General features: G+C 43.6%; 1 non-coding gene across 1 annotated transcript; it reads left to right on the top strand.

Annotated features, from left to right (window-relative positions):
• Positions 1-3,009: 3,009 nt before the first annotated feature.
• LOC138999032 (small nucleolar RNA SNORA74) lies at positions 3,010-3,212 on the top strand. Its single transcript, XR_011469300.1, has one exon. It is a non-coding gene; the product is annotated as a small nucleolar RNA SNORA74 (small nucleolar RNA).
• Positions 3,213-20,426: the final 17,214 nt, after the last annotated feature.

The raw sequence follows: 20,426 nt of genomic DNA, 5'->3' as shown, positions 1-20,426 counted from the left end.
ATATGGAGGGGGAAGTGAAGGGGTATGGGGAACAGGGAACTCTCCATTGATGGGCAGGGCGGTGGGGAGGGGGAACACGGGACCCTCCATGGATTGGCTGGTCAGGGAGGAGAGGGGACTCTCCATGGAGGAGGGAGGGCAGGGAAAGTGGGGACCCTCCATGGAGGGGACTGGGCAGGGAGGAAAGGGGACCCTCCATGGAGGGGACAGGGAAGGGAGGAGAGGGGACCCTCCATGGAGGGGACAGGGCAGGGAGGAGAGGGGACCCTCCATGGAGGGGACAGGGCAGGGAGGAGAGGGGACCCTCCATGGAGGGGACAGGGCAGGGAGGACAGGGGACCCTCCATGGAGGGGACAGGGCCGGGAGGAGAGGGGACCCTCCATGGATTGGCTGGTCAGGGTGGAGAGGGGACTCTCCATGGAGGAGGGAGGGCAGGGAAAGTGGGGACCCTCCATGGAGGGGACAGGGCAGCGAGGAGAGGGGATCCTCCATGGAGGGGACAGGGCCGGGAGGAGACGGGACCCTCCATGGAGGGGACAGGGCAGGGAGGAGAGGGGACCCTCCATGGAGGGTGGAGGGCAGGAGACAGGGAAACCTTCATGGAGGAGGCAGGGCATGGGGACAGGGAACCCTGTATGGAGAGGATAGGACAGGGGGACAGGGAAACCTTCATGGAGGGGGCAGGGCAGGGGGACAGGGAACCCTCCTGGGAGGGGGCAGTGCAAGAGGACAGGAAACCCTACAGGCAGGGGGCATAACAGTGTGGACAGGGAACCCTTCAGAAAGGAGTTCGAGCTGGGGACAGGGAACTGCACATGGAGGGAAGGAATAGTGAATACAGGAAACCCTCCATGCAGTGGGGAGGGCAGGAGTAAAGGGAACCCCAATTTAAGGGGGACAGGGCAGGGAGGAGAGGGGAGACCGGGAACCCTCTATGGCAGTGGTTCTCAATCTTCTGGCCCTTTAAATACAGTTCCTCATGTTGTGATCCAACCATAAAATTATTTTTGTTGCTACTTCATAACTGTAACGTTGCTACTGTTATGAATCGTAATGTAAATATCTGATATGCAGGATGGTCTTAGGTGACCCCTGTGAAACGGTCATTCGACTACCAAAGGGGTCGCAACCCACAGGTTGAGAACCGCTGCTCTATGGTGAGGGGCAGGGCAGTTGGACAGGGTACCCCCATGCAGGGGGGAGGGCAGGAGGTAAGGGAACCTCACTTTGAGAGAGCAGGGCAGAGAGGAGACAGAACTATCCATTGAGGGAGCAGGGCAGGGGGACAGGGATCTCAACTTTAGGGGCAGGGGAAGGGAGGGGAAGGTACCCTCTATGGATGGGCAGGGCAGGGGTGTAGAGAACCCCACTTTGAGGGGGAGGGGCAGGGAGGAGAAGGTTTCCTTCATGGAGGGGGCAGGGCAGGAGGACAGAGAACCTCACTTTGAGGGGGAGGGGCAGGGAGGAGGAGGTTTCCTTCATGGAGGGGGCAGGGCAGGGGGACAGAGAACCTCACTTTGAGGGGGCAAGCAGTGGGGAAAGGGAACCCCAGTTTGAGGGAGAAGGGCAGGGAGGAGACAGAACCCTACATGGAGGGGAGAGGCTGGGGGGATAGGGAACCCTACTTTGAGACAGCAAGGATTTTGGCACAGATCCTTAAATAAAGGGCAGGGCAGGGGGGAGAGGGCATCCTCCATGGAGGTAGCAGGGCAGGGAGGACAAAGAACCCCACATAGTCTGAGCAGGATAGTGGGGTTAGGGCACCATCCATGGAGGGGCCAGGGAAGGGAGGACAGGGAAGTAGAGATAGGTAACAGGGGAAGCAGACCCCTCCATGGAGAGTCCCCTGTTCCCCCATGGTGGGGCCCTTGTTTCCTAGCCCTGCCCCTTTCGCAGCATTCCCTGTCCTACCTGTCCATCGGCCCCTCCCGTGGTCCCCTGTCCCCGCTGCCCTGCATTCCCATGGAGGGGCCCCTGTCTCCCCTGCTCTGACCACTCTGTGGTTGGTCCCCTTATCCTTCTGCCTTTTCCCTCCATGAAGGGTCTTCTGTTTCCCTGCCCTGACCCCTCACTCACAGGCATCTGAGGGGCATATGCTCTGGTCTCTCCAGTGTTCATCTCTCCTGCCTCCAGGCCGAGTGTCCACTCTCTGTACCTGAAGCACATTCTCACCTTCTTCATCTGTCTAAATCCTACCCGTGCTCTCAAGACACATCTCAAATATCATTTCAAATGTCAAATCACAAACAGGGGAAGGGGGGTAGGGGGGTGGAGGAAGGGGGGTGGAGGGTGGGGGAGAGGGAGTGGGGGGGTGGGGGTGGGGGATGGGAGGTGGGTGGGTGGGTGGTGTGGGGTATGGGATGTGGGGTGGCGGGTGGGGGTAGGGGTGGGGGGTAAGAGTGGGAGGTGGGGGTGAGGGGTAGTGGTGGGGGATGGGAGCTGGCAGGTCAGGGGTGGGGATGGCAGGTGGGGGCTGAGGGTGTGGGGTGTGGGGTGGCAGGTGGGGGTGGCATGTGGGGAGTAGGAGGTAGGGTTGGTGGGTGACAGGTGGGGGAGGGAGAAGAGGGCATGGGGGGGGATAAATGGTGATGGAAGGAGACTTGAAGGCAGTGAACACACAATCCAATATACAGATGATGCATTATAGAATTGCACACCCGACCTATGCAATTTTATTAATGAATGTCACACAAATAAGGTTGATTAAAAATAAGTAAAAGGTGGGTCTTTTGAGGTTGATTAGGTCATGAGGGTGGAGCCCTCATGAATAGGATTAATACCCTTTTCAAAGATAGCCCATGCTAGGCTTATCAGGAGATGATTTTATATGTTATATAAATGTCTAACCACTCTTTTGTACACTTGAAACTAATATTGAATGTCATCCCTAATTGATAAAAAATTAAAGTAGTAAAACAATTTTTAATAAAAATAAAAATACAAATCAGAGTGATCTTTAAAAAATATAAATCAGATCATTTCACTCTGTGCCTAAAAGCCTTAAGCGCTCCAGCAGGGGTCAGCTCTCCAGACAGAATCATGCCTGTGAGGGTGTTACACTGCTGGGAGAGGAATGCCCTGTCTTCTTCCTCCAGTTGCTCCCTTCCCTGTGCTGGTGACGTGTGGCACTGGTACAAGGCAGTACTGTGCTTCCTTGAGAGTGAGCTAAGCATCACTTTGGCTGCTTAGTTGTAGTGTGGGAGTAGACACAGAAAAAATAAAGTTAAGCCTTAAAGATTCTAACAGCATTTCGACCCACCAAATGGACCTCTATCCTCCCTTCCCTACACTCCAGCCAGCCTGGCTCATCCAGCCTTGAGGAAAGAAGGCAGGGACAGTGCTGCTCAGGAAGCCAGTGAGCATGCATGTGATCGGAAGTCTGGAGAGAGCTCCAGTTCTCTTAGGATAGAAATCGAGGGATGAATCTGCTGAAATCAGCCACCCATGAGGGGACTCTACTTTTCACTACCTGATGAGGGCATCACACCTGCATGATCCTGCCATGCTCTCGCTCCCCTGTGGCATCCCAGGGGACCCATGAATCAGCCACAACAGGAAGCAGCTCTCTGGCCTTTGAGAATCCACAGACCCTCTGCAAAGCCCTTAAGCTCACAGGGCTGATCTCAGACTACAGATCCCAGACATCTTAAATCCTGGGAAGCAGCCTCTTTTGACATTTTCCTTCTCCTCCTACAAACAACACCAGGTCTGTGTCTTCTGTACACTGCTCAAAGATGTGTGAGGACCCAGCAGGTGGCAGCTGGACCTGGTATACCCTGGGACATTTGCTGAGTGGCCTCAGACCCAACACTGACACTGAGCTTGAACCTGCATCAATCTGGTGTACACCACTCACCTCTACCTGGGGACTCCCTGAGCACCTACCTCATGCAACTTGAATGCTTCCAGAGACTCTTTCATTCACTGAGACTAACAGGCACCCAGCAGATGGAGGCAGACAGGGAGGCAGAGCATGGTGTGCTCTGGGACTTTTGCTGACCTGTCCCCAGGCTCAATGCTAGTAAAAGCCAGCTTTGGTGCCCTGCTTGGACCCTCCTGTCCTCACTCAGCCTCCGTAGAGGCTGTCACACATTGTGAATTGCTTTGTAGATGCAAATCGATTGCCCTGGGCCAGTCACATAAAGCATCTGACATTGTTCAGCACCAGAGTCCCTCCCAGGAAGCCCCAGGACCAACAAGCCCAGTGGCAGCTTCCAAGCACATCAGAGCAGGATACAATTAGCCTCACAAGCTGCATATCCAAAGAGAGATCTAGGCAGGCACCAGAACCTGCTGAGATGAAAATCGCTCCACCTGGTCAACACCTGTCAGCAGCTCATACACTGCACTGTAGGCAGGGTACACTGGTCCCAGCCAACTAGCCTGAGCATCGACTCAATACATGCATGGGCCAATAGCCATCAAGAATCAACCACCACAGGAAGGTTCACATAACATACATGGGACATCCCTGGAGCACTCAACTCAGGTGATCAAGAAAACCTTGCCACTGGGATCCACAGGACACCTACTACACAAAGTCACACTACCAAGACTTGGGTTCTAATACAAAGAAACAAACACACAGAGGCAGCCAAAATGCAAAGAAACATGCCCCGAATTTAAGAACAGGAGACACATCCAGGAAAATGCTAAATGAAGTGAAGGCAAGCAATATACCAGATACAGGGTGTTTTAAAAAAAATGGTTGTAAGGATGTGAATAGAAGTTAGGCAAAGAATGGATGAAATCAGTGGGAACTTGAAAACTGATAGTAGGCATGAAAAAGAACATTTAAGCCATATAAAAGATCCAGTCAGAAATAAAGAGTACAAACTCTGCAATGAAGAATACACTAGAGGAAATAAATAGTTGGATGAAGCAGAGAATCAAATTAGTGATTTGGAAGAGAAGGTCACAGAAGACAAAAGCAGAAAAAAGAAAAACATGATTTTTAAAAATGAGGACTGTTTAGGGGACTTTTGGGACAACATGAAGCATAACATCCACATTACAGGAGTACAAGAAGGAGAAAAGAAAGATTAAGGGACTACAGCCTATTAAAAGAAATAATGACCGAACACTTCCCTAACCTGGTGAAGGAAAAGACACAAGTACAGGAAGTTCAGAGTCCCAAAGGAGATGAACTCAAAAAAACTCGACACCAAGACACATCATAATTAAAATAACAAAGATTAAAGACAGGACATCTTAAAAGCAACAAGATAAAGACAGTCAGTTACCTACAAGGGAGCTCCCATAAGATTGTCAGCTTGTTTCTCTGCAGAAACATACCAGGTCAGTAGGGGTTGGCACAAAATATTCAAAGTAATGAAAAGCTAGGACCTTCAACCAAGACTACTTTCCTCAGCAAGGCTGTCATTTAAAATGGATGGAGAAATAAAGAGCTTCGCAGACAAGAAACAGCAAAGAAGTGTGTTACCACCAAACATTAGTATAAGAACTATCAAGAAGGAATAAAAGGGAAACAAGAGTTAAAAGAATAAAACATATCTATGAATAATCACTTTAAATGTAAGTGGCTTAACTGCTTCAATTAAAAGGCATGATAGCTGAATCGATAAGAAAACAAGAACCATAGATATGCAGTCAATAAGAGACCTACCTCAGAATGAAAGATATACAGACAAAAAGCAAGGAGATGGCAAAAGATATTTCATGCAAATACAAACGGAAAAAAAGCTGGGGAGGTAATACCTATAGCTGACAAAATAGACTTTAAAACAAAGGCTATATTGAGCAATAAGGAAGGACACCACATAATGATAAAGGGAGCAATCCAACAAGAGGATATAACCCTTGCAAACATGTATTTCCTCAACATAAGAGCACCTAAATGTGTAAATCAAGTCCTGATGTACATAAATGGAGAGTTAAACAATAATATACTCATAGTAGGGCATTTTAATACCACCTTGGCATCAATGGCTGGATTTTCCACACAGAAAATCAAGAAGGAAAGAGTAGCCTTAAATAACACACTAGATCAAATGGATTTAATTGGTATCTTCAGAGCATTTCACCCAGAAGCAGTAGAATATACATTCTTTTTAAGTGGATGTACAACATGTTCTAGGATACACCACATGTTAGGACACAAAAACCAGTCTCAGGAAATTTAAGAAGAATGAAATCATATCAGGAATCTTATCTGACCATAACTGTATACAACTGGAAGTCACTGAGAAAAAAACCGATATACAGGTGATCTATTACTTAATTGTACACACCTAAAACCACCCTGCCCCAATAAATTTATTAACAGAGAAATAAAAGCAATGAAAAGCAAAAAAATAAAATAAAAATCTGGAGATACACAGTGGCGAGAATTGCATGTCAATATACATAATGTATACATAACTGTGGTTAAAACTCTAAATCTTATATTTATTTGACCACACTAAAAATGAATAATATAGGATTGAAAAAAAAACAGAAAAAGAAAAAGATAAATCTGCAAAACACAGAAAGTCTTGGAGGCTAATTAACATGTTACTAAACAATGAATGGTTAACAATGAGATCAAAGACATAATCAAATGATACCTTGAAACACATGGAAATGAGAGGACAACAATCCTAACTCTATGGAACACAGCATAAGCAGTCCTAAGAGGGAAATTCATAACATTACAGGCCTACCTCAAGAAACAAGAAAAATCTGAAATACATCATCTAACTTTACACTTAGAGGAACTAGTGCAAAAAAAAAAAAAAAAAAACTACAAAAAAGACACCACAAAGTGAGAATAATAAAGAAATAATAAAGATCAGAGCAGAAATAAACAAAACAGTAAAAAACAAACAAGTGATCGATGAAGCACGGGCCATTGTGTGTCAGTGGTTAGAGCTATAGTCCACGCACCAAAGGATCATGGGTTCGATTCCCAGTCAAAGGCAAGTACCTGGGTTGCAGGTTCACCCCTGCCCCCTGTTGAGGTGTGTGTGTGTGTGAGAGAGACAACCATTTGATTTGTGTGCTTCACATTGATGTCTCTCTCTCTCTCTCTCTCTCTCTCCCTCTTTCCCCTCCCACCCTCCCTCCTTCCCTCTTCTCTAAAAAAAAAAAAAAAAATTCATTGGAAAATATATCCTTGGTGAGGATTAAAAGAAAAAATAACTTCTCAACAAACCCAGATACTGGACTGGATGGCTTCACAGTGTATTTCATCAAACATTCAGAGAAGAACTAATACCTGTTCTCCTCAAACTCATCCAAAACACTCAAGACAAGGGAAGATATCCAAGCTCATTTTATGAGTCCAGCATTATCCTAATCCCCAAACCAGAATAAGACTTTACAAAGAAACAAAATTATAGGCCAATATCCCTGATGAACATAGATGCTAAAATCCTCAACAAAATATTGGCAAACTGGATCCAGTAATACATTAAAAAGATTACACAACATGATGAAGTGGGATTTATTCCGGGGATGCAAGCTTGGTACAGTATCTGCACATAAAATACATGATACAGCATAAACAAAATAAGGAATAAAAATCACATGGTTATAACAATAGATGCAGAAAGAGCATTCCACAAAACACCTTTTCATTATAACAACTTGCAGCAAAATGTGAATAGAGGGAATACACCTCAACATAATAAACATCACGTAGATAGAAAGAACAAAAGAAAGAAAGAAAGAAGAAAATGAAAGAAGAAAATGAAAGAAATGAAGGAAGGAAGAAGTTGCAGAAGATACAAATAAGTAAAAGCATATATGGTGTTCAAAGATTGGAAGAATTACCAACATTAAAATGTCCAATGATGTATTTCAGAGAGCTACAACAAATACCACAAAAATTTATATGGAAGTACAAAAAAAAAACCCCAACACACACACACAAACACATACACACACACACACACACACACACACACAAATCAAAGAATATAAAACCAAGCCAATAGCCACAGTGATCTTGAGAAAGAACAGCAAAGTTGGAGGAATCATGCTACCTGATAACAAACTATACTAAAAGGCCATAGTAATAAATATAGCATGGTACTGGCATAAAACAGACATATAGATCATTGGAACAGAATAAAAAGCCCAGAAATAAACCCATAAATTTATGGTAAATTAATATTTGACAAAGGACACAAGAACATACAATGTGGTAAAGATAGTCCACTCAATAAATGCTATTGGGAAAATTGGACAAGTATGTAGAAAAATAAATGAATGCAGACTACCTTCTTACACCATATTGAAGAATAAACTCAGAATGGATTAAAGAAATGAAAGTAAGATTTGAAACCATAAAAATTCTAGAAGAAAATAAAGGCAATAAATTTTCATAGCAATATTTTTTATTCTGATATCTCTATTTGGGTAAGGGAAGCAAAAGAAAAACTAAACAAATGGGACTACATCAAACTAAAAAGTTATTGCACAGCAAAGGAAACCATCAACAAAATGAAAAGACAACCCATTGAATGGGAGAACATATTTGCCAAGGATACATCTGATAAGGGCTTAATATACAAAATTTGTGAAGAAGTTATAAAACTCAACATCTTAAAAAAATCAATCCAATTTAAAAATGAGCAAAGAACCTAAACAGACACTTCTCCAATGAGGACCTGCAGATGAGTATTACACAAATAAAAAGATGCAGAGCATCACTAATCACTACAGAAATAGAAATTAAAATCACAGTGAGGTATCACCTCACATCTGTCAGAATGGCTGTCATCAATAAATCAATAAACATCAAGTGCTGGTGAATATGTGGAGAAAAGGGAACTCTCCTGTACTCTGGGTGGGAATGCAGATTGGTGCAACCATTATGGAAAGCAGTATGAAGTTACCTCAAAAATTAAAAAGAGAACTGCTTTATGACCTAGCATTTCCACTTCTGAGAATATAACTGCAGAAACCTGAAACACTGATCTGAAAGGATATATGCAGCCCTATGTTCATTGCAGCATTATTTACATTAGCAAAGATTTCACAGCAGCCCAAGTGCCCAGCAGCAGATTAGTGGAGAAAAAGCTGTGGTACATTAACAGAACGGAATACTACTCACCCACACACACACACAGGACACGAAGGAAATCTTAACTTTTGCAACAGCATGGATGGAGCTGGTGAGTATTATGCTAAGTGAAGTGAAGTAAGCCAGTCAGAGAAATACAAGTTCCTTATGGTTTCACTTATATGTGGAATCTAGTGAACAAAATAAACTACAATCAAAATAGAAACAGGCTCATAGATATAGAAAACTGACTGACAGCTGTCAGAGGGGAGGGAGGTTGGGGGACTAGGTGAAAAAGGTGAAGGGATTAAGCAAAGAAAAAAACTCATAGACACAGACAGCAGTTTGGTGATTATCAGGGAGAAAGGGGTGTGGGGAGAAGAGGGTTTAGAAAGGATAAATTGTGATGGAAGGAGACCTGACCTGGGGGCAGGGGGGAGGGTGGTGAGACACAGAAATCAACATACAGATGATGTATTATAGAACTGTATACCTGAAAGCTACATGATTTCGTTACCAATCTCACCCCAATAAATTCAATTTCGAAAAATAGGCCATTGTGACACATGCTACAACCTGGATGGACCCTGCAGACGTGATGCTCAGTGAAACAAGCCAGTCACAAAAGGACAAATATTGTGTGATTCCACTCACCTGAGGTCCCTAGAGCCATCAGAGTCATAGAGACAGAGGTAAGAGGGAGGGGACCAGGGACGGGGGAGTGGATGCAGAGTTGTTGTTTAGTGGGGACAGAGCTTCAGTTGGAGAAGATGAGAACAGTGATGGAGATGATGGTGGTGACGGCAGCACAACAATATGAATGTACTTAACACCACTGGACTGCACCCTGAAAAATAGTTAAAATGGTAAATTTCATTGTGTATATTTTACTGTGATAAAGATATACCAAAAAAAAAAAAAAAAAAAAATAGAAGGCACTGTCCTGGGTGCGGGAGAATTGGGTAGAGCTGTTCTCCATCTGCTCTACATGGGTGGTTGGGTCACTGTCATAATCCTGGTTGTGAGATTTTTATAAGATGATATTGAGAGCCAAAACCGGTTTGGCTCAGTGGATGGAGCGTCGGCCTGCGGACTGAGGGGTCCCAGGGTGGATTCCGGTCAAGGGCATGTGCCTGGGTTGCGGGCGCGTCCCCAGTGGGGGATGTGCAGGAGGCAGCTGATCAATTTTCTAGCTCTCTGTCTCTCTCCCTTCCTCTCTGTGAAAAATCAATAAGGTGCTTGTCATTTCTCTCCAACCTTCTGGGCAGCACTCTCATTCCTATTCTTTTGATCTGACAGGAAGCCACTTCTCCACAAACCTCTGTGGATTGGATGAACTCTTCATGACAGGCTTGAAGTAGAGAGCAGCTGGTCTCCGCTGATCCACAAGCCACCAGCCCTGCTCATAGGTTTCTCCCATGACTGGTTCAACCTGGGAGGCAATGACAGTTTTACCCTTCACTGTTCATGTGTGTGTGATAAGAGTCATAATTCCTTCGATGAGTATAGATATATAAGGGTTACTCAGCATGTTCATTTAATTCTCATAAGCACCTAGTAAGAGAGGTAATGGTGGTTAACACAGCCCTTCAAACCAATGTACATGCAGTGGCTTTGGAAATGGGACTTGTCTTGGGGATGTGATACAGTATAGCAGCTAATGATGCTAGTTTTAGAACATTCCTTCTAAGGCCATTTACATTTGTGGGGCCCAGTAAAAAATGAAAACATTATTCATTTTGACACTTGTTCTAAAAGCAGGGGAAAATGCCATTTAAAATGGTTCAGTGGCTGAGCGTCGATCTACGAACCAGGAGGTCATGGTTTGATTCCTGGTCTAGGCACATGCCTGGGTTGTGGGCTCAATCTCCAGTGTGGGGTATACAGGAGGCAGGTGATTGATGATTCTCTCTCATCATTGATGTATCTGTCTCTCTCTGTGATCAATAAAAATATAGATATTTTTAAAGTAATAAAATATAAAGCTTTTTCCCCCCTCTATGGTTTCTCTTTTGACTCATCGTGGTATTTTTTATTTTCTATTTAATGTCATTCTACATAAGGAGGAATTAAAATCTTAAATTATTAGCACACCTTTTACTATTCATTCAACTTTATGTTGTTGGATGCCAGTTTTAAATGTAACCATAAGAGTACTTAACTCATGCAATTAATCAAGTACTTAACTCCACAATTCATATTTTGTAGCTCACGCGTGTATTTATTATTACTAGAATAGTGAAGACATTGCACAAAACTAACTCATCTGTTTTATTTCACCTCCTGATATGAACATATTCTACCAATGCTTCCTACATTTGGCTAACTGCTGAGTAAGAAAGGACTAAAAAGAAATATCAATTTTATCTAAGTGATAATTATAGAACACTTCATCCAACAACGCAATACACATTCTTATTAAGCTCATATGGAACATTCACCAAGAGAGACCATACTCTGGGCTACAAGACACACTTTAACAAATATAAAAGAATAGAAATCATACAAAGTATGCTTTCAGATCATAATGGAATTGAACGAGCAATAAATAACAGATAGATAGCTGGCATATTCTGAAATGTTTGGAAATTAAACAATACACATATGTCAAGGAAGCGGTCTCAAATAAAAAAAGAATTTTAAACTAAATAAAAATGCAACTTAAAGTTTGCAAGATTCAGCAAAAGCAGTACTTAAAGGGCAACTGATAGCTTTGAAAGCATCTATGTATAAAGAAGGATTTAATATCTCTCAGAAACTCTGGTTTACTTATCTAATTGATATACCTGTTTCCAAAATATTGGGAAATATGGATTCTTTTCTAGGTAGCACAGTGAGAGAAGGAGAAGCCCTATCCCACAAGAAGGCTAGGAATACCTAGAAATTTGAGCTATGGTTCAGCCATCGTACAGTAAAGCACCTCAGTCAAAGAAGATGGTTTGCATCTTCAAAAGTGCATTGGGACCTTAGGCAGCTGGACATTGAGAGCACTGTCTAAGCTAGATTTTCAGGCCCACATCACGGAGCTGTAACAGAGACCTCAAAAGTTCTTGAGGGTGGGTTAGGGGACAACTCAGAGACAACGGCCTCACAACCCATCTCCCCATCGTCCAGCCCAGGAGATCTGTTTATCCCTACAGGGAGGGCCTTTTCGATTTCTCCAACATAACTTCCAACTTCACCCAGTCAACATACCACATATTTTAACTTGGTGAAATTTTCTATTTATTCCACCTCTTACCCAGATAGTACCTGAAGCCCCTTGACTGCTTGGTGATCTCCTCGTGGACCTCAATTACCCTTTGGAAGCCTGCTGTGCCCAAGGATTTACATCCCCAAGATCTACTCTGTCCTCAAGTGCAGCTTTCCCTGGAACATAATGTGTTCTTACATGAAACCAGAGATACTTACTTGTATGAAACCAGAAATACACTCAGCAGCAGCCCCACCTCTATATCTCCCCCAAAGAATCCACATTTACCAAAAAGTGTGAGAGAGCAGAGCAGCCTGTATCAATGCACAGAAAGCATGACTAAGAGAGAGACGAGGGCATGGCACACTCATGCACCCATGGCAAACATGTCTAAATTCTGTAGTAATCCTTTTTCTGCCAGATCCCATTTAGGCTATTCAGCCCCTATTAGCTTATGTAGCTCCTAGATTCTCAAACCTAGTCCTCTTCACACAGTGTCTACCTCTGCTGTTCCTTTTCTTCTCTGCCAAATTCCTTCTCTCCTCACAACATTTTTTATTTTTTTTTAAATATATTTTATTGATTTGTTACAGAGAGGAAGGGAGAGAGAGATAGAGAGTTAGAAACATCGATGAGAGAGAAACATCAACCAGCTGCCTCCTGCACATCTCGCACTGGGGATGTGCCCGCAACCCAGGTACATGCCCTTGACCGGAATCGAACCTGGGACCTTTCAGTCCGCAGGCTGACGCTCTATCCACTGAGCCAAACCGGTTTCGGCCTCACAACATTTTTTAATTCTTTATTTTACACAGCAGTTGTGCTAGCCCACAACACACAAGACAAACATCTTGATTAGGAAGTGGGCTTCTCATTAGCATAACTTCTAATGTGCACGACTGTGATTATGTTTAGCAATACATTTTTTTTTTTTGGTTTTCTGTGTGTGTGTTTTTAAATCACACTGATGGTTACTTCTTCTATGAAAAGTTAATGGTTTTACTTTTTAATTTTTCACCAACATTCCTATTGGTATCTTTTGGAATAATTATCTTTTGATAATGTTGTATATGTATTCATTTCCTCTCCCATACCAGCTAATCCTTGAATAGTTACAACCACTACAGCTTCCCTTTTTTTAGCTTATAAACTGCTGAAATGAAGCCTTGTCATTCCCTTGCATTTCTTGCCTGTGTTCCCTCTGAGTCCGAGGAATCAGGCTTGGCCTCAGTCCTCTATCTTCTCCCTCCCACTGAGGATGTTCACCAGCAATGACGGCTCCATTCTTTGTGTGTCTTCTCCTGCATCCACAGCTTCACCATTGTCTCCATCCAAAAGCAAGGTGCACTTTCAGCCCCACCGCCACCCCTTATCCTCCCTTGACTGCTGGAGGTGTCTCTTCAGAAAAATCCCTCCACTCTCCTTGTACTTCTGGTATCACTTTCTTATAGCAAGACTGGCCCTGACTGTCCTTAAGGTCCATAGGACTCAGAGCCGTAAAAACATCCTTTAAGATCTGAGCAAGATAAACTGTACAACATTTTTTTTTCTAGGTGAGAAGACATTATGAAAATAGCACATTGAATACGCTTTTAAAAAAATGGCCTTGCCATCAAAAGGAAAGGCTGAGAACCTGAGACAGACTCAAGGAGAATAAAGACACATGACAACTCAATGCAGTATGTGCTTCTACCAGGGGTGGGCAAACTTTTTGACTCCAGGGCCACAGTGGGTTCTTAAACTGGACCGGAGGGCCGGGACAAAAGCATGGATGGAGTGTTTGTGTGAACAAATATAAATTCAAAGTAAACATCATTACATAAAAGGGTATGGTCTTTTTTTTATAGTTTTATTCATTTCAAACGGGCCGAATCCGGCCCGAGGGCCGTAATTTGCCGTGGGCTGTGACGGAATCCTGTAATGGAGGGTTTAAGAAAGCCACAAAGGACTACTCAATAAACTGACAAAAATAGACTATGAATGGGACATTAATTAAAAGTTTTATGCCAAATGTTAAATTACTGGTGGGAATAACTGTATTGTATGTAAGAGAATCTTTTAAAGAAATATGCAATAAAATATTGGAGAATATACAGGATGCATAAACTCAAGTATGCATGGATATTTTTCATATATGTGTGTGTGTTGATATATAGGGAGAAAGGGGAGGGAAGGAAGGAAACAGAAACAGTGATGGATCAGAGAGGAGAAAGGGTTTATGGTTTTACTATGCATGCAACTTTTCAAAACTTTTAATTTTCAAATAAATATATTTTTTAAATGGACCGTTGATTGTTTTCCTGAATTTTACCTGACCTTTGAGATTTCTAACTTTGATTTCTGTAGCTACCACCACCACCACCATACCCAGACCCCAGAAGTGTGCAATGCCAACTTTAAAACAATGATCTGATTTTGTCCTAGGCAGAAACCTGGCACCCACTACACATTTAAAGCATGCTAACTTTTCAAAAGGATTTTACAAATTACTGGAGAACCTTCAACTCATCTCCCCATGATCCAGCCCAGCAGATCTGTCCACCCCTACAGGGCCCTTTAGATTTCTCTAACGTAACTTCCAACTTCACCCATTCATCATACCATATATTTTCACTTAGTGAAATTCCCCCCACCAATGAATAAAAGATTTTTTAAAATTATACATAATATAAAAAACAATAAAAGAACAAAAAATCAAGATATTTACCACATGGAACCCCTCATTTCTTGTCTGGTGCCACCAGGTTGTTCGTCTTCTGGGGTTTTGTGCTGTGATGGGTTTGCTGGCACTTCCCCTGTTCTGCTAGTCACTTACCTCTCCTCACCTGGATTCTCATCTCCAGGAAATGTGTTGACGTCTTTTGTCTTATCCTTTCCCCTATTTGTCCTTCTTAAGTACTTATTCTTTTTAAATTTTTTACTTGTTTAACTTTAAATATAGTTCACATACCATACTCATTTAAAGTGTATAATTTTAATATATTCACAGATATGTGCATCTCTAGTGAATTTTTAAACATTTTCATGACTTCAAAAAGAAACTTTATAATCTCTAATTATCATCTCCCCCCCTCTTTCTTCCCCCACCCCCAGCCCTAAACAATCACTAATGTACTTTCTATTTCTCTAGTTCTCTCTGTTTGGGACATTACATATGAATGGAATCACATGTGATCCTTTGTGACTGGCTTTATTCACTTAGCATAATGCTTTCAGGGTTCATCCATGTTATAGCACGTATTAATAGTTTTTATTGCCTTAAGATATTACATTGCATGGATATACCACATTTTATTTACCATTCATCAGCTGATGGACATGTGGGTCGTTTCCACCTTTTGAGTATTATGAATACTGGATGCTACTGCTGTGAGCATTTGTTTACAAGTTTGGTGTGGACATGTGTTTTCGTTTCTCATGAGTGTGTACTTAGAGGTGGAGTTGCTGGGTCATATGGAAACTCTCTGTTTGACATTTTGAGGACAGGCCAGATTATTTGTCAAAGTGGCTGAACCATTTTTCATTCCCGCCGGCTATGTGTGAGGGTTCCACCTTCCCACATTCTCAGTGAGACGTACCTGAATTTTCAATTCTAGCCTTTTTGTGTGTGTGTGTCTGTTGCTACCTCATAGTGCTTGTGATGTGCATTTTTTTTTTCTGATGGCTAGTGATATTGAGCATCTTTTCATCTCATATTTTACTTTTAATGGCATTTTTGGAAAGAAAGAAAAACAAGTGTGCTGATCTGCGTTTAAGTCATTTTCATGCATAACAGGAAACATTCTTCTAAATCAGTGGTTCTCAACCTTCTGGCCCTTTAAATACAGTTCCTCATGTTGTGACCCAACCATAAAATTATTTTCGTTGCTACTTCATAACTGTAATGTTGCTACTGTTATGAATCATAATGGAAATATCTGATATGCAGGATGGTCTTAGGCGACCCCTGTGAAAGGGTCGTTTGACCGCCAAAGGGGTCGCGACCCACAGGTTGAGAACCGCTGTTCTAAATATTTGAAAACACATATAGCAATGCCAATTCTGTAGTTTTCTACTTCTATACATTTAGCGTGTTACCATAGTTACTGTGTGATTAAGGAACAGCAATGCTGTGCACTGGATTTACTCTGTATGGAGTTGAGAGAATTTGCTCAAATGACTCCTCAGGGTTGACTACAAGGCAGATCAGAACTGATTGCCAAAGCCTCTAAAGCTGCATGCTGTTTACATCTGTGGTGCATAAGTGTGTCCCATACGTGAATATCAAAGAAAAAGAGGAACTTGGACATGGGCACATAGCATATGTCTGAGAAATAGATAACAAGATGTTTCAATGGGCTTTTCCACTTTATTGTAAAAATGGGATGTATTACATGTACCAAATGATAATTGTGAAAGTTGGGTGAGGGTACATGGAAAGATATAAGGTTCTATCTGCTCTTATGCATGTGTGAGCATTTCTGTGTTAACAAGCTTTGAAAAATAAAAGACGTTGGGTACCTCATAAGGAGAGGGAGGGGGCAAAGGATACCTGGCAAAGGGGCATCAGTCCATCCAGATGGGAATTTAGCTCTCTCTTAATAAGGCAGTGTCATTCCGTTGAGGTTGGGAAGGAAACCTCTTTCCATAGAAAATAAGAAGGAAAAAGGAAAGGAGAATGTGAAAGGGCTTTTAAAATAGATTTTATTGATTTTTTAGAGAGAGGAAGGGAGAGGGATAGAGAGTTAGAAACATTGCCCCACAACCAAGGTACATGCCCTTGACTGGAATCAAACCTGGGACCTTTCAGTCCGCAGGCTGATGCTCTAGCCACTGAGCCAAACTGGTTAGGGCTGAAAGTTGTTGTTTTTTTAAGTGTTTTGTTGAAAAGTCCCCATCTCGTGGCTTCTTGCTCCTCTCTGAACAGTTGTTCAGCACATCTGTCGAGCAAGTGGAGATGGCCTCAGTTTGAGGAAAGTTAGATTTGCCATGGATTTGAGGAGCTTTGGGAAGAGAATGGACTAAGAAAACAGGGAACTGAGCTCCATTTGTTTTGTTCACATGTCAGTAAGCATGGGAGCATTATTTGTGGAATGAATGAGTTCCAGGTAGTTCCTTGGAACCAGTAGAATCAATTGTGAGATCTAATCCAATAGTGGTCAGTTACTTATAGGAAGACATTTCTGAAAAAACACAAAGTTGAAATTTCGCCAGACAGGAAGGATTAAAGGGAACTGGAAGCGGGGGCGGGGGGGGGGGGGGGGGAGGGGGGGGGGCGCATTATCGTAGAGCTTTTTAAATGTTAGTCACTAGATGGACCATCAAGTCTACCTTAGTAAGGGAGGAAGCCAAGAGCTTTGTGGATTGGCAGGGAGTGAGTGGATAAATATATGACCTGAAATTGAAAAATTAACAATGGGCATCTATGCTGGAAGGATAGGGGATGAGGCCAAAGGGTAAACGGTCAGACTATATTATTCCTGAGGCAGAGATGTTCCTGGTAATAAGGTCTGAGTGTGGCAGTGACTGCACTGGAGCGGCAGTAAAGGACCCCAAGATGAGATGGTGTAGGAACTGGGAGGCTGCGTTATCGGCTGCTTGTCCACATGGATGTTACAACCCTCCGCTGCCTGCTGACCTCTTCACGTCCCCTGCCTTGGGCCCCATTCCACCTTTAGTTCCTTTTTGTTCTGCATTTTTTCTCTGATCTCTAGCTTCAGACATTGCAAGGCCAATGGCATAACTCTAGACAAGAAGATACTAGTGTGGTAGTGAGAGGGGGCTCTTTGGTTTTGGTTTTTGCTCTTTCTCTTTACGCTCAGGATTCACAAGGCTGACTGGAAAGGCAACCTGAAGTGCTCATGAGGACGCTCATTCCATTTTTGTGTTTCAGTCTGTACCGGTGGATCTGCCTTCCCTCCAGACCACTGTAATAAGGGTGTGTATGTGCAGATTTACCTCCCCCCACCTCACCCCCAAAAATACATTCCATGGAAGTCCATGTTGAGTCCTCAGATATCTGTAAACCTGGTGCTTAGTCTAGAACGCACCTCTGGTTCATGAGCTGAAGGTGTTCTGGGGAGATTTATTATAGCTCCACTACCACTATGCCTTTCTGGTGCAAGGCATCAGTGTGCTGTGCAGTGCTCTGACCAGCCCCAGCAGGTAGAGTGTAGGTCACTTAGAGGAAGCTGGAAGCAAGACAGCATCCAAGGTGGGGCTGACGAGGCATAAACCTTTGTTCCACCAACAAGGTTATTCTTTCCCCTCTTTATTTGTTCTTACTTTCTCTTTCACTTTAAGGCATCTTGTACTTACTTTCAGCTTTGTTTTACCTGGGAGGTAAGAGGCTGCCTGGTTAACATTGCTGCTACTGATAGCTGAGTGATGCTTTTGCTCAGCAAAAAGTAAAAATAAAAAATAAAATAAAATAAAAATCATTAATCCCTCAGCCTGAAGAAATGCCCAGAGATGGGAACCACTTCCCTAAGGTGACTTTCCAGTAGGCGTACTTCAGTGTCAGGGTTAAAGTATGCTTTTACAACATGTTAACTTGACCCACAAGATTGATTTTTGAGCAGTGTCTGTGCTGTTCCTAGCTCCTACCTCAACCAGCCCAACATTCACGGCAGCAATATCCCTCCACACACTCCTATTCAGGGTTCACCCACCTGTGGGTTCCTCTGATTACTGATTCTAAATAATGATTAAGCCACTGTCTTCCCTGCTGCCTTCAAGGTCATACAGCATTCCCTGAAGGGGAAGGTGTGGGCTGCTATCCATGTTCCTTAAGGCTAAGCTATGAGGTAGGAGACAGAGCCCATCTCCTCAAACCTCATCAGGGAGGAAGTGGACTTTGGGGGAGGGCACATGATATGTATTTCTCACAAGAGCTCCAGAGAATGGTCACTTTAAAAAAAAAAAAGAAAAAAAAAAAATATATATATATATATATATATTCCAGAGAGGAAAGGAGAGGGAGAAAGATAGAAACATCTGTGATGAGAGAGACTCATTGATTGGCTGCCTCCTGCATGCCCTCCCACTGGGCATGTGACCTTGACTGGAATCAAACCTGGGACCCTTCAGTCCACAAGCTGATGCTCTATCCGCTGAGCCAAACCTAGCTGGAAATGGTCACTTTTGGAAGCCAAGGAAGCAATCAGTAGGAGTTGAACTTATTCCTTTCTTCCCTTAAGCACAAGCCCCGAGAAACCCTAAACCCTTGCCCCCAACTCAGGACACGGAGAAGACATCACTATTATTACAGACACATTTATTAGGCAAATCAGTATTCCCCACAAGGAGGGAATTACTTGGGGGTGGGAAATGTTTCCCCCTGGAAATTCTGGAGAAGCATTGTGTGTCTAAATCGTGGAGGCTGCTCTCTGAACGCAGTGCCTCCAGCAGTGGTAAGAACAGCAGGAGGCCCCTTGGCAATTTGAGGCCTGCAGTTGGGGCTTGGATGGGGCAGAGTCCCCCTGAGGGGCACAGATTGAGGGTGCTTCTGACATATTTGCTGGCCCTTTGATAACACAACGTTCTGGGGGGGTCTGTGTTCGTTTGTGGTATGTCTAGTATTGCTAGAGCCCTGGCCAGCCAAGATAGCTGTGTGGCGGCCGGACACGGCATTTGTCACATCATAGGGGGGAGCCCTGCGGAGGAAAGGACGCCTCTGCACTGGCTCTGCCTGGGCCTGCACTGCTCCCTTCTGCACAGGTTTCCCCGACTGCGCTGCGGAGGGAAGGGGCTCTTGGGGGCAGGTGGTAACGACTGCAGGCCGGCGCCCCAGTTTCTCTTCTGGGGACTTCCCCATGTCAGACATGTCATGTGCTGGCCCAGTAAAAGCAGCTCTGCTTTTAACTGGGCCTCTGCTTTGTGTAGATGATAGGGGGATGATGCCCTTTTCCTGGAGGGCTTCTTGCATTTTCTGTTTTATTCCAGGCTGATACCGTTGAAAAAAGTTCTTAATTTTACCTAGGAAATGGGTATCTTCCTTGCCCACAAGTGAGGTGGCCTGTCCCTTCTGTGATAGCGCCTGGGAAGATCTGTTCCTAAGTATGTCCTCTAAAATTGCTTCCTGAGAAAGAAATATCTTCTCTTCAGGTTGGGAAATTGTCAATTGTGCATCTCCTGCACCAAGCTCTACTGATTTGGGGTCTGTAGGCTCTGGGGGAGGGGACACGATATCATTGTTTACAGCTGGTGGGGAATTCTGATCCTGGCAGGACCTTAATGCCTGCCTT

Source organism: Myotis yumanensis, unplaced genomic scaffold (genome assembly GCF_028538775.1).
Source record: "Myotis yumanensis isolate MYYU_CA2020_CCGP unplaced genomic scaffold, mMyoYum1.0.hap1 SCAF_21, whole genome shotgun sequence".
Classification (NCBI taxonomy): Eukaryota; Metazoa; Chordata; class Mammalia; order Chiroptera; family Vespertilionidae; genus Myotis; species Myotis yumanensis.
Note: the sequence above shows the minus strand (reverse complement) of the source record. Positions and strands in the feature narration are given on the sequence as shown.